Source organism: Lissotriton vulgaris, chromosome 9 (genome assembly GCF_964263255.1).
Source record: "Lissotriton vulgaris chromosome 9, aLisVul1.2, whole genome shotgun sequence".
Taxonomy (NCBI): domain Eukaryota; kingdom Metazoa; phylum Chordata; class Amphibia; order Caudata; family Salamandridae; genus Lissotriton; species Lissotriton vulgaris.
Window position 1 is genome coordinate 333,796,820 of NC_141697.1, and position 12,765 is coordinate 333,809,584.

Genomic DNA, 12,765 nt, shown 5'->3' on the forward strand with positions numbered 1-12,765 from the left:
GCAGCTGACTCAACAAAGCATGAGGGATAGTCTCTTTCTATGTTGGCAAAAAGTCATGTTTGGCATGGTCACGAGGATTGCGTAAATGGAAAGCAAACAGGAAGCGTGTAACCTCAAAAATGGAATTCATTTTGGATGTCTAAGTAGTTATCATCCGACTAAAAGTTAGTTAATCCTCTGCTTGCAACCGATTTCCCCTCTAAATTGCGCACATGCGCAGATTTGTTATTTCCAGCGCTCAGACTGTCTCGGAGAGCGCACTCGGCGCTGCCAGGTCTAAAAGAGGCTAGAAAAGGGTCGGGATAATTTGCGCCGCCGGCCTCATGATTACAAAGATGCGGTAGGCATGAAAACTTCACTTTCTCTTTTGGCGTGTGGCAGACCAAGGGGCTGCTGCTCCCATTAATTTAATAATTAGAGGCTAGCCCTGAAAATAGTTATGTAAATCATAAAACAGACATCACGTAAAATATGATCTCTTCAAAATACAAATATGTGAAGCTTTAACATTAATTCCCCATATTAAATCACTGGCTTGAGAAGTACTTATTAGAAGTGTTTTTTTGTTGTTTATTTCAACCAATAATTAACTAAGAGGCAAGACAGTTTTCATGTAAATCCTGTACGTGCCTCAGATTTTTATAGAGCAACATTATAGCCTGTTAAATCAAACACAAAAGGTTTTTGTACATCTGGTATTCTGAACTTACACCTTTGAAAGAGCTTTCATACGCAATAATGAAGAAAAATACGTTTTGGTAAAAATACATTTTTGGCTAAGATCATACTATTTAAGCGGAAAATCACAATGTATCCATGTTTCTGGTGTCACTGTGTACACACCAGTTTAAATAGTTATCTATTTGTCTTTCCTCTATATTATGTTTACACTTAGCTTTTTCCTATGTTCAGTTTTTGATTAGCGCAAACACTACTGAAGGTATTGGCACACTTTACATGAGCATCATTTACATTACACAAGTTAACATTCGTTCTTTTAGGCACCAGGAGATTAAGTGATGTGCCCAGAATCACCGGATGTTGAGCTGACGCCAATACTCAAACCTGTTTCCCAGTTCCAAAGTCGGCAGCTCTGGCCACAGTGCCACATCCTGGGTAGAGGAAGAACGGCAGGCAGAAGCCTTATGAAAGCTTGGCTCGTTTTGAGGTTCCCACAGGTCCTCAAGCTAAACCTGAGCCAGGTTTCAGGCTCCAACCTGGCTCGAACGTTCAGTGGCTCGCCAATTGTAGTATTATATTTAATGACTTACAGCCAGATTCATCAACCAAAATTGCGATTGCTATAGCTGTGAATGAGAATTTGCCTAGCCTTAGTGATGGTAAGTTCCAATTCTATTAAGGACTCGGAGGCGAGGATTATGCCATTCTTTCATCGCTTTATTTTCCATAGCAGCAAGAAAAAATATATAACAAACTACTTTTCCCATGAACATTCGGGAAAAAACAAAGTCGAACATGAGTCCTATCACAGTGTCCATGCACCGGCAGCTCCCATCATGCTCCGCAGTTTTTTCCTCCTCCTCTTTCTTCGCCAAAGCCCTTACACAGGTCCAATCACGCCTCCTGTTTGGAATTCTCAGTCCCTGCAAAAGAACATATCAGATCTAGCCCGTTCCAACAAAACGTCATCAATCAAAAGAAGAGCAGTACAATGCAGAGCAATAGCAGTTCATCGATTAGAGTAACATAAACGCTTTACTTACGTTACATACGGGGAGGGTCCACTTCCAGGAAGTCACTGGGGGGGATAATCCTCTCATCCGAGTCCTTAATAGAATTGGAACTTACAAACACTAAGGCTAGGCAAATTCTCATTCTATGGCAGGACCGGAGGCTTCGGATTATGCCAGTTCAAAGCTTATCGACAACCAGCCGAGCTACTTCTATAACTGGCATGAAATAGAACCTCTTGAATGTGGAGTCCTAGGACCAATCAGCCGCTCTCATCAAATCCTCCAGTCGAGCCCCGAGGGCAAAAGCTATAGAGGCCATAGCTCCTCTCGCCGAGTGAGCTCCAAATTGCTTGGTATCAATCCCCGCCTCCTGCATTACCCAACGCACCCAACGGGCGATCGTTGGCGAAGTAACTGCCTTGTACGGTTTCCGTAGGGCAATAAGCAGTTGCCGCTCACCCGGTGGGCGAGTAATCTCAGTCATATCTTCATAAGCACGGAGGCACTGCACAACACACAGTTTGGGGGAGTCCTGAAAGGCCGGGTAGGAAATAACCCTAGTAAGTGTCTTAGTCCGCTTACTGACGGTAAAAGAAACTCCATCCGGAGAGAAAACTCTGGCCGTAATATCTAGCGCCCGCACATCCGAGACCCGTCTGCAAGATATCAGGCACAACAACATGGCTAACTTAGCAGTTAACTCCTTACGAGACAAGAACCTGTTCGGTTGCCAAGAAAGGAACAAATTTAACTCTCTGTTCACGTCCCACAGGACGGAGTACAGAGGCTCTGGCGGCAACAAAAGTCGGATACCTCTCAAGAGCCTACAGACCAAAGGATGTTCACCAACCGGGGAACCCTACACCAAATCGTGCCCCGCTGAAATTGCAGACCTGAAGGTATTGATCGACCGATAAGCTATTCCTTGTTGAGCCAGTTCGGCCAAGAAATTCAGGACATGGACTACAGCTGCCCCCACGGGATCAAAATTCCGTCGCACACACCAAGGACTCCATCGATGCCATGCAGATCTGTACCGCTTGGTCGTGCTGTCAGCCCAGGCTTTGGAAAGCAAGTCCTCTGCCTTTCCCGAAAGGCCCGGGAGCGCCCAACGACGCCTGAGAGCCTCCATTCCATCAGTCGCAGAGAGCCCTCTTGGACCAACCTGTGGGGAGCTCCTTCTGGATTGAGGAGAATGTGAGGAGACTGGGGGAGTAGGATTGGAGAATCCCAGGAAAGTCCCAGTAGAACCGGAAACCAAACTTGCGACCTCCACCACGGAGTGATCATCACCACCTGCGCCAACTGACGGCGTAGTAACGCCGACACGCGCGTTATCGTCAAGAACGGGGGAAAAGCATACCCCTGCTCGACCGACCAGTCCTGGAGGAACGCATTGGTCGCCTCCGCCTGAGGGTCGGGGCGCCAACTGAAATACCTCGGGAGTTGATGATCCAGGCGGGACGCAAAAAGGTCCACCGAGAATGGATCCCACCGGTCCGAGAGCCTGGAGAACAGAAGAGGATCTAGCTTCCAAACGCTGGCGTCCAGGATGTTCCTGAAGTGCCAATCGGCCACCTCGTTCTGACGTCCCGGCAAAAACTCCGCCGTGACCGACACCTGATGGTCCAGGCAAAAGTGCCAAAAGTCCCTGGCGAGGTCCGCCAGCAGTTTGGACCTGGTGCCACCCAGATGGTTGATGTAAAGGACCACCGACACGTTGTCCATCCTGAGAAGGACGCAATATTGCACTCTGTCTTTTGTCCAACATTGCACTGCGAAGGAGCCCGCCAGTAACTCCAAGCAGTTGATATGTAAAGATTGCTCGAAAGCGGACCAGGCGCCACCCGTGGAGAAATCCCCGCAGCTGGCTCCCCAGCCTGAACGACTAGCGTCCGACTCTTATCACGATGTCGGGAGCCGAGCCGAAAATCGCACGGCCATTCCATGCCTCCATGTGTGTGAGCCACCATCTCATCTCATCTCTCACATCGTCTGATAAAGGAATCAATTGAGAGTACGTTAGCCCTTTCCCGAGGTGGTACGCCTTCAAGCGTTGCATGGCGCGATAATGGAGGGGACCTGGAAAGATAGCCTGAATCGAAGACGACAACAGGCCCACCAACCGCGCCAGGTGACGCAATGATATCAACGGTTTCGCCAGAGTTTGGCGCAATTTGTGTCTGATCTTCGACATCTTCCTGGCGGGTAGACTCAAGGTGGAAGACACAGAATCTATATTGAAACCGAGAAAGGTCACGCACTGAACGGGGACCAGAAGAGACTTCTTCTCGTTGATCACAAAACCCAAGCCTTGAAGAAGGTTGATCGCGGACTGCAACTGAGACTGTAGGCGTCTCGGGCATTGGTCCATGAACAGCATGTCGTCTAAATACATGATCATTCTGACACCTCGAGCTCGTTAGGCCTCCACCGCCGGACGCAACACCTTTGTGAAGCACCATGGCGCTGAGGATAGCCCGAAAGGTAGTGTGGTGAACTCGTAGACCTGATCGCCCCACCTGAACTGGAGGAAACAACGGTGTGGAGGGCAGATCGGGACCGCCAAGTAAGCGTCCTTTAAGTCGAGCCTGACCATCCAATCGGACGGGCGTAAAACATCCCGCAAGAGGTGAATCCCCTCCATCTTGAAATGGCGGTATACCAGCCATTCGTTGAATTCCTTCAAATTGATCACCGGGCGCCTGCCCCCGTCGACTTTGTCGACTAAGAAGAGATTGCTGATGAAACCTGAGGGGTGTTCGCAAGCACAACAAATCGCCCCTTTTTGGAGGAGGGCAGCGACCTCTTCGCTCACCAAAGCCGCATCGCACTGGGAAAATGTAATGGGGCGAGGACGTTGAAGCTGACACGGACGGCCATGGAACTCCAATTGGAAGCCCTGCACAGTCTGCAGCACCCAGGCATCGCTGGTAAGGGAGGCCAACGCTGGGAAGAACTGCGCTAGTCACCCCCCTACTCGCAAGCTCGCGGAAGGTAGCATACTCACCTCGTCCACCGCCCTGATGTTGGCCTCTCTGACCTCCACGTCCTCCAAACTTCTGCCCTCTTGTGGGGTTGAAATTGTTGAATCGGGCCTTGTCCTGAAACTGCCCGCGTCCGGAGCCTTCTCCTCTGTCTGAGCTGGCGCCCCGACCGAACGAGCGGCCCCTGCCTCGTCCGGTCTTATCAAAAACACGAGGGGCGAAGACCTTTTTTATGTTGGACTGAGCCCGGTCTAGGGAAGTAAAGGTCGCCACGAACTTCCCGAGCTCCTTAATAAAGGGGTCCCCAAACAAACCACCTTGGGCCACAGCGCCTGACGAGGCGAGGTCACCCAGCTTGGGGTCCACTTTAATCAGAAGCGAACGCCTCCTCTCCGTAGAGAGGGCGCAGTTGGCATTGCCCAGAAAAATGATTGCGCGCTGGGCCCAGTTCGACAACACTTCCGGGGAAATCATGTCGCCCGACACTTTGGTTTCCTCCGCCATGTCCAAGATTTTCGTCATGGGGCCGACCGCATCCAAGAGCTTGTCCTGGCATGTACGCCAGGACCTGTCTATCCCCTTCCGGGGATCCTTGACGAATTTCTGTAGGAAGGTAGCCATTTTCGGGTCGATGTCAGGGGTCATGGCTACCTTACCCTCAAGAGAGGGTCGAGGACACTCCGCCCGAAGGCGGCTACGGGCATCCTTATCCACCGGCCTCCTGAGGCGATTCGCAACATACTGGGCCACCTTGTCGCATGGGACACATTCGGAGGATCTGGGGTGGACGATGTCGTCCGGATCCAACATGTCGGACGGACCCGCGGAGGTGGAACGTTGAGATGGCAGCCACGACCGGGAGGAACATGCCTCCTCCTCCTCCGAGTCCGGAGAGTCGTCGTCCTGCTGCGGATCCGGGGACATAGTACGGGGTGTAGGAGGAGGAACCTCCGAGAGGAGAGTTTGAGGAGATTGGGAGCCCTCCAAGGCCATAAAGGCGCTCTTCACCCTCGCGAAAGCTGCAGGGTCAACCCCTTCAGTACAAGGTTTCTTAGGGGGAGGAGGGGACGTGTCCGGTGCAGAGGCCGGAGCAGGTGCAGGAATAAGAGCGGCGAGGTTAGCGTACGCCTCATCCAGGCGCGCTGAGAGCCGCTGCTCAAGGGGTACCATTGCCTGGTCCACCGCTCGATAGATCGAGTCATCGACCGCCTGATAAGTCATCGTCCAGGGGGACGTAATTCAGAGGGTCTTCCTCCGTATACTGGTCCGACTCCCTCTGCATGGCGAGGTAAATTGAGCTCTAAAGCAGAGAGGTCCGTAAGGAGACCAAAATTGGCCCCCCACAGGGCACTCTATGGTCTGGGAAGGTCCCAGCGATATGGGTGGTCAGAGGCACACAATTAACAGGACTAGCCCTTGGAAACGCTACAGCCCTCAGAGTTCAGGGGCGCCACCCGGCAAAGCGTTCCCACACCGAACACCGGCACAATTACGACCCCGAAGGGTGTTCAAAGTTACAATACAACCCAAGAGGGCGTCAAAGAAATAGGGGGAACCTAATTGCGATCCTGAAGGGTGTCAGAGCCGGGAGGCTGGGTACGGGCTACACGCTGGTGACAAAACCGTGTCAGAACTCTCGAGAAAGCACCTGACGGCGGTCCCGCAGCAGCCGAGACACCGACCCCTAGCGGCGAACCAACCGCACCGCACACTACTGGGTACCAGAATCTCGTGAGGAGCGCCGAAGCGTCCCGCGATTGAAGAAGGGAATCTGTGAGGGAAGAACAGAACAAGCGCACGGCCCAAGGCCAAAACGCTCAACACAGAACCCACAAACCCAGGAGAGAAGAAAAAAACGACTTAACTTGCTGCGAGCAGCGAAGAAAGATGAGGAGGAAAGGACTGCGGAGCATGATGGGAGCTGCCGGTGCATGGACACTGTGATAGGACTCATGTTCGACTTTGTTTTTTCCCGAATGTTCATGGGAAAAGTAGTTTGTTATATATTTTTTCTTGCTGCTATGGAAAATAAAGCGATGAAAGAATGGCATAATCCGAAGCCTCCGGTCCTGCCATAGAATTAGCTATTGCGATCGCAATTAAATGAAAAGCAATTCATGAAGTGAAAAAGTCCAAAATTGCGAATTTGCAAAATAGATATTGCGAAATCGCAAAATAATTGGCAGAATCTTGGTGGAACCCCCTTAGCGAATCCGAATTAGCAAGAATCCAAGGAATCTGCGAAAACTTTTGCGATATCGCTAAATAATCGCAAACACAATTCATGAAAACTCGCAAATAGCGAAAAATCGCTATTTGCGACGCTTAATTTAGGGAGAACGCAAACCAGGTGCCAACCATGAAGTCAGTAAAAAAAAAAAAAGATTAAAAAAAACTGAAGTAGCCACAGGTGCGGGCCTGACCAAAAACACTTAAGGAGACACAGTAGGAGCATGAGGACTTTCACAATGCCAGGACTCTACATGGTGGTGAGGCGGCGAAGGCTCCAGGCTGCAGCAAGGAACAGACGCAGGATCCATGAGCGAATATTCCGCCAGTGGATCACCCTTCTGGGCCAATCTGAGGAGCAAATCTACTCTAAGTACCGCCTGAATGGGGCAATGATTACTAAGCTGATCCGGGACCTAGACCCCCTGATGCAGCACCCAACAAGGACCAATGCCGTGCCCACCCATGTCCAGGTCCTGTGCAGCCTGCACCTCCTGTCCTCGGGAAGCTTCCAGGGGATAGTTGCCGTTGCAGGGGGGAATCTCCCAGAGCACCATGTCCCGCTGCCTAAGTAGTTTCTTGGAGGCAATTCTGACCCGGCTACACCATTACATCACATTCCCGAGCACCCAACAGGACTTGAATCAAACCAAGCTTGATTTTTACAACATTGCACAATTCCCACATATAATTGGATGCATTGACTGTACCCACATCCATATCTGCCCACCTGCCCAAACAGAATACATGTACCGGAACCGCAAGTCCTACCACTCCCTGAATATCCAGAGGGTGTGCAACGCTAAGACAATCATCACGGACATAGTCGCACAATACCCGGGGAGCACACATGACTCCTTCATATTCCGGCACAGCGGCATGCACAAACGACTGGCCAGGGGAGACTTTGGCGAAGGACACCTTCTAGGTAAGTACTCATGCCAACAAATAGTACATTGTGACCATGTAGCTGCGCATAACAGACACTCACCCTCTGCTCCTTCATTCAGGTGACAGCGCCTATGGTCTCCGTGAGTACCTCCTCACCCCATACCTCAACCCTGCCACACCACAGCAACGGCGTTACAATGCTGCACACATCCGCACAAGAAATTGCATTGAGAGGACATTTGGACTTTTGAAGAGCAGATTCCGTATACTTCACAAGACTGGTGGGGCCCTCAAATACCAGCCCGAGGTCTGCTGCCGCATCGTGGCCGTGTGTGCAATACTCCACACATTGCTACCAAGCGCAGGATACCTGTCGAGATCTCTGGCAGTGAGTCGGAAGGGGTCAACCGCCCACCTGCACATGTGCGTAAGGCACGCGGGGATAATCCTGCAGAAGGACACAGGCGCCGCAACCAAATTTACAATGAACTGTTTCTAGTGCACCCACTCCCCTCACCGACACTTAACTCATGCATGACATTTGAAATAATGACATGAGTCAGATTAACTTGTACATTATAAATCATATTGTTATTTTTCACAATAATATGACATTTCTTATTTGAGTATCATGAGAGCTGTATTGACTCATACATCCCCATGTATGTGAGGAGGGCATGCTTGTATCATCAGCATGGCCCAGAATGGAAAGCAAAAGATGGTCAGTGGCGCCTCCGGGCGGACGCTCTCAGTCGCCTTTCCACCTCATCCTCAGCATTTGCCCCTGAGGCTGCAGTGGGCCTGGTGCTGCGGCGGGGTACTGTTACCAGTGGCAACGACAGGCTGCTGTGGCCCGAATTGCCCTCACTTGCATCATCCCCACCTGCCTGGCCATGGACAGTCGCCTGCTGACTCTGCAGTGGTGACTTGCTCCAGTGCCCTAGCGACATCCTGGCAGCATTGCACCATTTGTATTTGCATCGCTTATGAGCGATATGATAGTTGGGAGGTGGCATTCCCAATTATGTGGTTTGAGCGTGTGTACGCTGATAGGCAGGTCAGCAGCTGGCGGTGGCAGCAGCGGTTGACGTCCCGCTGGGTCAACAGGACCTGGGTGTTTTCCCGGACAGCAGTGGTCATACTCTCCATGCTGTCAGTGAGCTGTCCCACATTCCGTGCAGTCTTGTGCAGCTGCAGGTGGATGGCTGCCAAGTGACGTGCCTGCTTTTGGTGTACACGGAGCATACGACGCTCAATTGACAGGCCAGGTACCCGGACATTCACCCCCCTGCCGGCGCGTGTTTGTGTTGCGCGGCTCCCTCACCAGTCCGCTGGACTGTGATCTCACAGTGGCCGTGTGCCTTGTCTGCTTCCGTGCTGCAGCTGTAGTTGCCAGTGTCACTTGCATGGGTGTCACACCAGTTGGTTGTGGTGCGCCTGTTGTTGCAGGGGTGGCCCTGTCCACAGGGGCAGGTGGTGGTACTACTGGTTGTGCTGGCCGTGATTGTTCTGGTTGAGGGGAAGGATGGACCTCTCCCTCTGTGTCCTCCGAATTGTCGTCTATATGCAGGGCCTCACTATCGGTGCTGGGTTCTTCTGCCACCTGTGATGTAAATGGGACGGTGATTAATGACATGTTTCTTGCACATGGGAGGTTGCTACATGCATGCAGGCTACCATTCCCTGACTGGCTTTAGGAATGACTCTCACTGGACAGGTCTGGCTGTATGGGGCTATTTGGAAATTGTGGTCAGACTACAAGTCCCACAATGAAATTGGGCTTTTCTGGTGTGCATGGGCTGCATGACTGGGGTTTCTAATGGGTAGCTCTGGGGTAGTGGCCATTGTTAGGGGACAGGTTCGCAGTCGCATGGCATTTACCTTGGGATTCTTGGGTGGGTCGGGAGGAGTCCAGCCAGGTTACCCCCACGCATGCCTCTGGATTCAGGGTGTCCTCCACAAGGTCCTCCAGTGGGGTATTGGATGGTACAGTGGGCTCTCCTCCTCCGGTTGCGACTCGCTCCCCCAGCCTCTCTGCAATTATTTCCTTGGCACGCCCTCTGAGGTCATACCACCTCTTCTTCAGGTCATCTATGGAGCGCTGGGTCCCTCCCACTGCGTTTACTTTGGCGCGGATGCGCATCCAAATGCGCCTTTTGTCCGCCTCAGGCACCCTCCTTGTATCCTTCCCGAAAAGCCGGTCAGGGTCTTTGCTTAGTCCCTCTATTAAAAATTCCAATTCTTGCTCAGAAAATTTGATTTTTCTTTTCCTGCCTTGGGCACTGCTCCCTGCTGCTTCCTGGGACATTTTCTGCTGTGGTGTGTCTCCTGATTTTCAGCTGGAGGTGGTCTGTAGTGGAGCTCTGGCCAGTGCTGCTTCCACTTTCAGGCTCAGTGTGCCGAATGAGGGAGGGAACTGCCTGCTTCCTGGTTGTAATGTCATCACTGTGCTCGAAATGCGACTTCCCGTTTTTGCGATCTCGCAATTAGCGAGATCGCAATTTGCGAGTTCGGTAATTGCGAGCTCGCAATTTCTACATGGAAAAGGTAGATTCAGCGATTTTTTTTTTTTTTTTTTTTTTTTTTTTTAGAGATTTGAGCAAAATCGCACACTGCAACTGCGGCTGATTGCGATTCGCTTTTTTTGGTCGCATTTTTTCATGAATTGCATTCTGTGAATTCTAAATTGCGATTCGGTAATTCTCGCAATTTAAAATTAGCAGAATTTGAGTTTGATTAATTTGGAGGTTAGTGTCCTGTAATGGGAATCCCATTTCTGAAGCTGATTCTGCTTACATTGAGGGGACTAGTCTGTATGCTTTTTGAAGAAATTTGTGTAAAACTGTTAATTGAACTGTAGGAGTAGGTGTCTGCATAGAAGAACAAAACACATAGTGACTCTTTGCTACTTTGTTTGAGATGCAAGGGCAGATTTTCTGAGTTTTGGTGTGGTACAGCAGCCAAAGTTGCTGTGCTGCACTGCGTCAACGTGTGAGAGAGAAACAGCATTATATCTACTAAGATATTGCGCTGTTTCTCTCCCCCTGCCCTTGCTCACCTTAGACTGACTTTTGCCAGCACACTATTTCTTGCACTAAGAGACAAGTTTGTGTATGTTGGGAACAAGCATAGATTTTGTACTGAAGGGGCACTCTTCCAATAAAAAGACTATGCTTTAATTATTTTCGCACTCTGTGTGTGTGATATACTTTATAATAATAGATGTACTCATCCTTAAAACAGAAAAAGATCTGGAGACAGACATTTACCGAACGAAAACGGACAGAAATAACATCCTTCATTACCTCAGTCATCATCCGTTACCTCTTAAAACACATTTACCAACTTCCCAAATGTTGAGAATCCGAAGAATAGTATCTGACAATGAAAAGGCAAATCAGAGGATTAATGAGATGGCACAAAGATTTACAGACAGAGGGTACCCTCCATCAACAATAGCAAAAGCCAAAGCCAAATGTCAATCGATCACACGTACAACTACTTTAAACCCCACTGAAAAACAAGAAAACACCAGGATGGTGGTGGTATCAAGATTTTCCACATCTAGTAAAACCTATAAGAAAATCAAAAATAAACATTGGCCAATGTTAGCCATGGAGCCAGATTTCAACAACGCATTTTTTTAACTTCCCATTTTTGCTTACACTAGGCACAGAAACATAGGCGAAATACTCAAGCAGAAGGTTCCGGAGAACCAATCATACAGTGGCACTAAACTCTGTTTAAATTGTCAAAACTGTAATATCATACGTGGTACAATTATTCACCACCCGATGAAGGGTCATAAAATTAAACTACGTGTAACTGCCACATGTGACACAACTAATGTCATCTACCTGTTAAAATGCCCCTGTGGCAAAGGTTATGTGGGGAAGACAGATAGCAAACTACGTCTAAGAATTAATGAACATAAATCGAACATAAGAACAAAAAACATGAAGTCAACGGTTGCAACACATTTTTTGGAACAGAAACATAATATATCACAATTGAGATTCATGATCCTGGAAACAGTTGACAGAAAAGAAGGCAGAGACAATAATAATTATTTACTGAGGAGAGAGAACTATTGGATATTTAAATTACAGTCCTGGAGACCACATGGACTTCATGAACGCATAGAATATGCCTGCTACCTTTGAGTAACAGGCTTTTATGTTTGCTCTTGAGGAACTGTATTAGCTGCCGCACCAATTCAAGATAACATAGTACTTGATTAATTGTTATGTACAACATATATCATGTATATAGGTACCACACAATGTTAAACATGCCTCAGTTTTTTCTTCAGTTTTTTTCTTTCTTTCTTTGTTTGACTGATTATTGTTCATATTAACATTGTCTTATAGCTGTTAACATGTATATACGCTTTAACATTCAACATATAACCAAAAATCGCCATTATGATATTCCAACATGTCCGCTACGCTACTCCCGCGTTTAGTCCATCTTCCCCCTCCAGTCCCCCCACACAAAGTCATTACGCGCGGTTTTTATCAACATTCACAGGCGAGACTCCGAAAGAAACCTGCCGAAAACAGAAGTTTTAGTGATGCAAGCCGTGTGATACAGCATAACAGTAAGTCCGACAGTCTTAGAGAAGCGTCTTGAAAAAGCGCGAGTATAAATATCCAATTAGCCAAATTAGTACGCGCTGTTGTTCAGCGCACTGCAAAAACCAACGGAACAGTTTTTATTGTCATTCAACCCGGTTTGTTTACATTCACTTCGAGAAAATGGTTTCTTTATTTGAACGCGTTGTAATAACGTTCGTCTTGCTAAAAGAGTGTAACTTTTTCCACACAGTAACCCATGAAGTACATTACCGTGAGTCCTACACATGAGTAACACTGATCTATTATCCAGCACCTTTAAACCCTTCGCTGCTCATGACGAGCTCGAATGTCTGACTAATTATCGACAGACAGAATATCGATATACAA

General features: G+C 49.0%; 1 protein-coding gene across 4 annotated transcripts in view; it reads left to right on the plus strand.

The window, feature by feature from the left end:
- Positions 1-12,765, plus strand: part of TTC7B (tetratricopeptide repeat domain 7B) — a 1,385,350-nt gene that overhangs the window by 586,452 nt on the left and 786,133 nt on the right. The window lies entirely within an intron of this gene.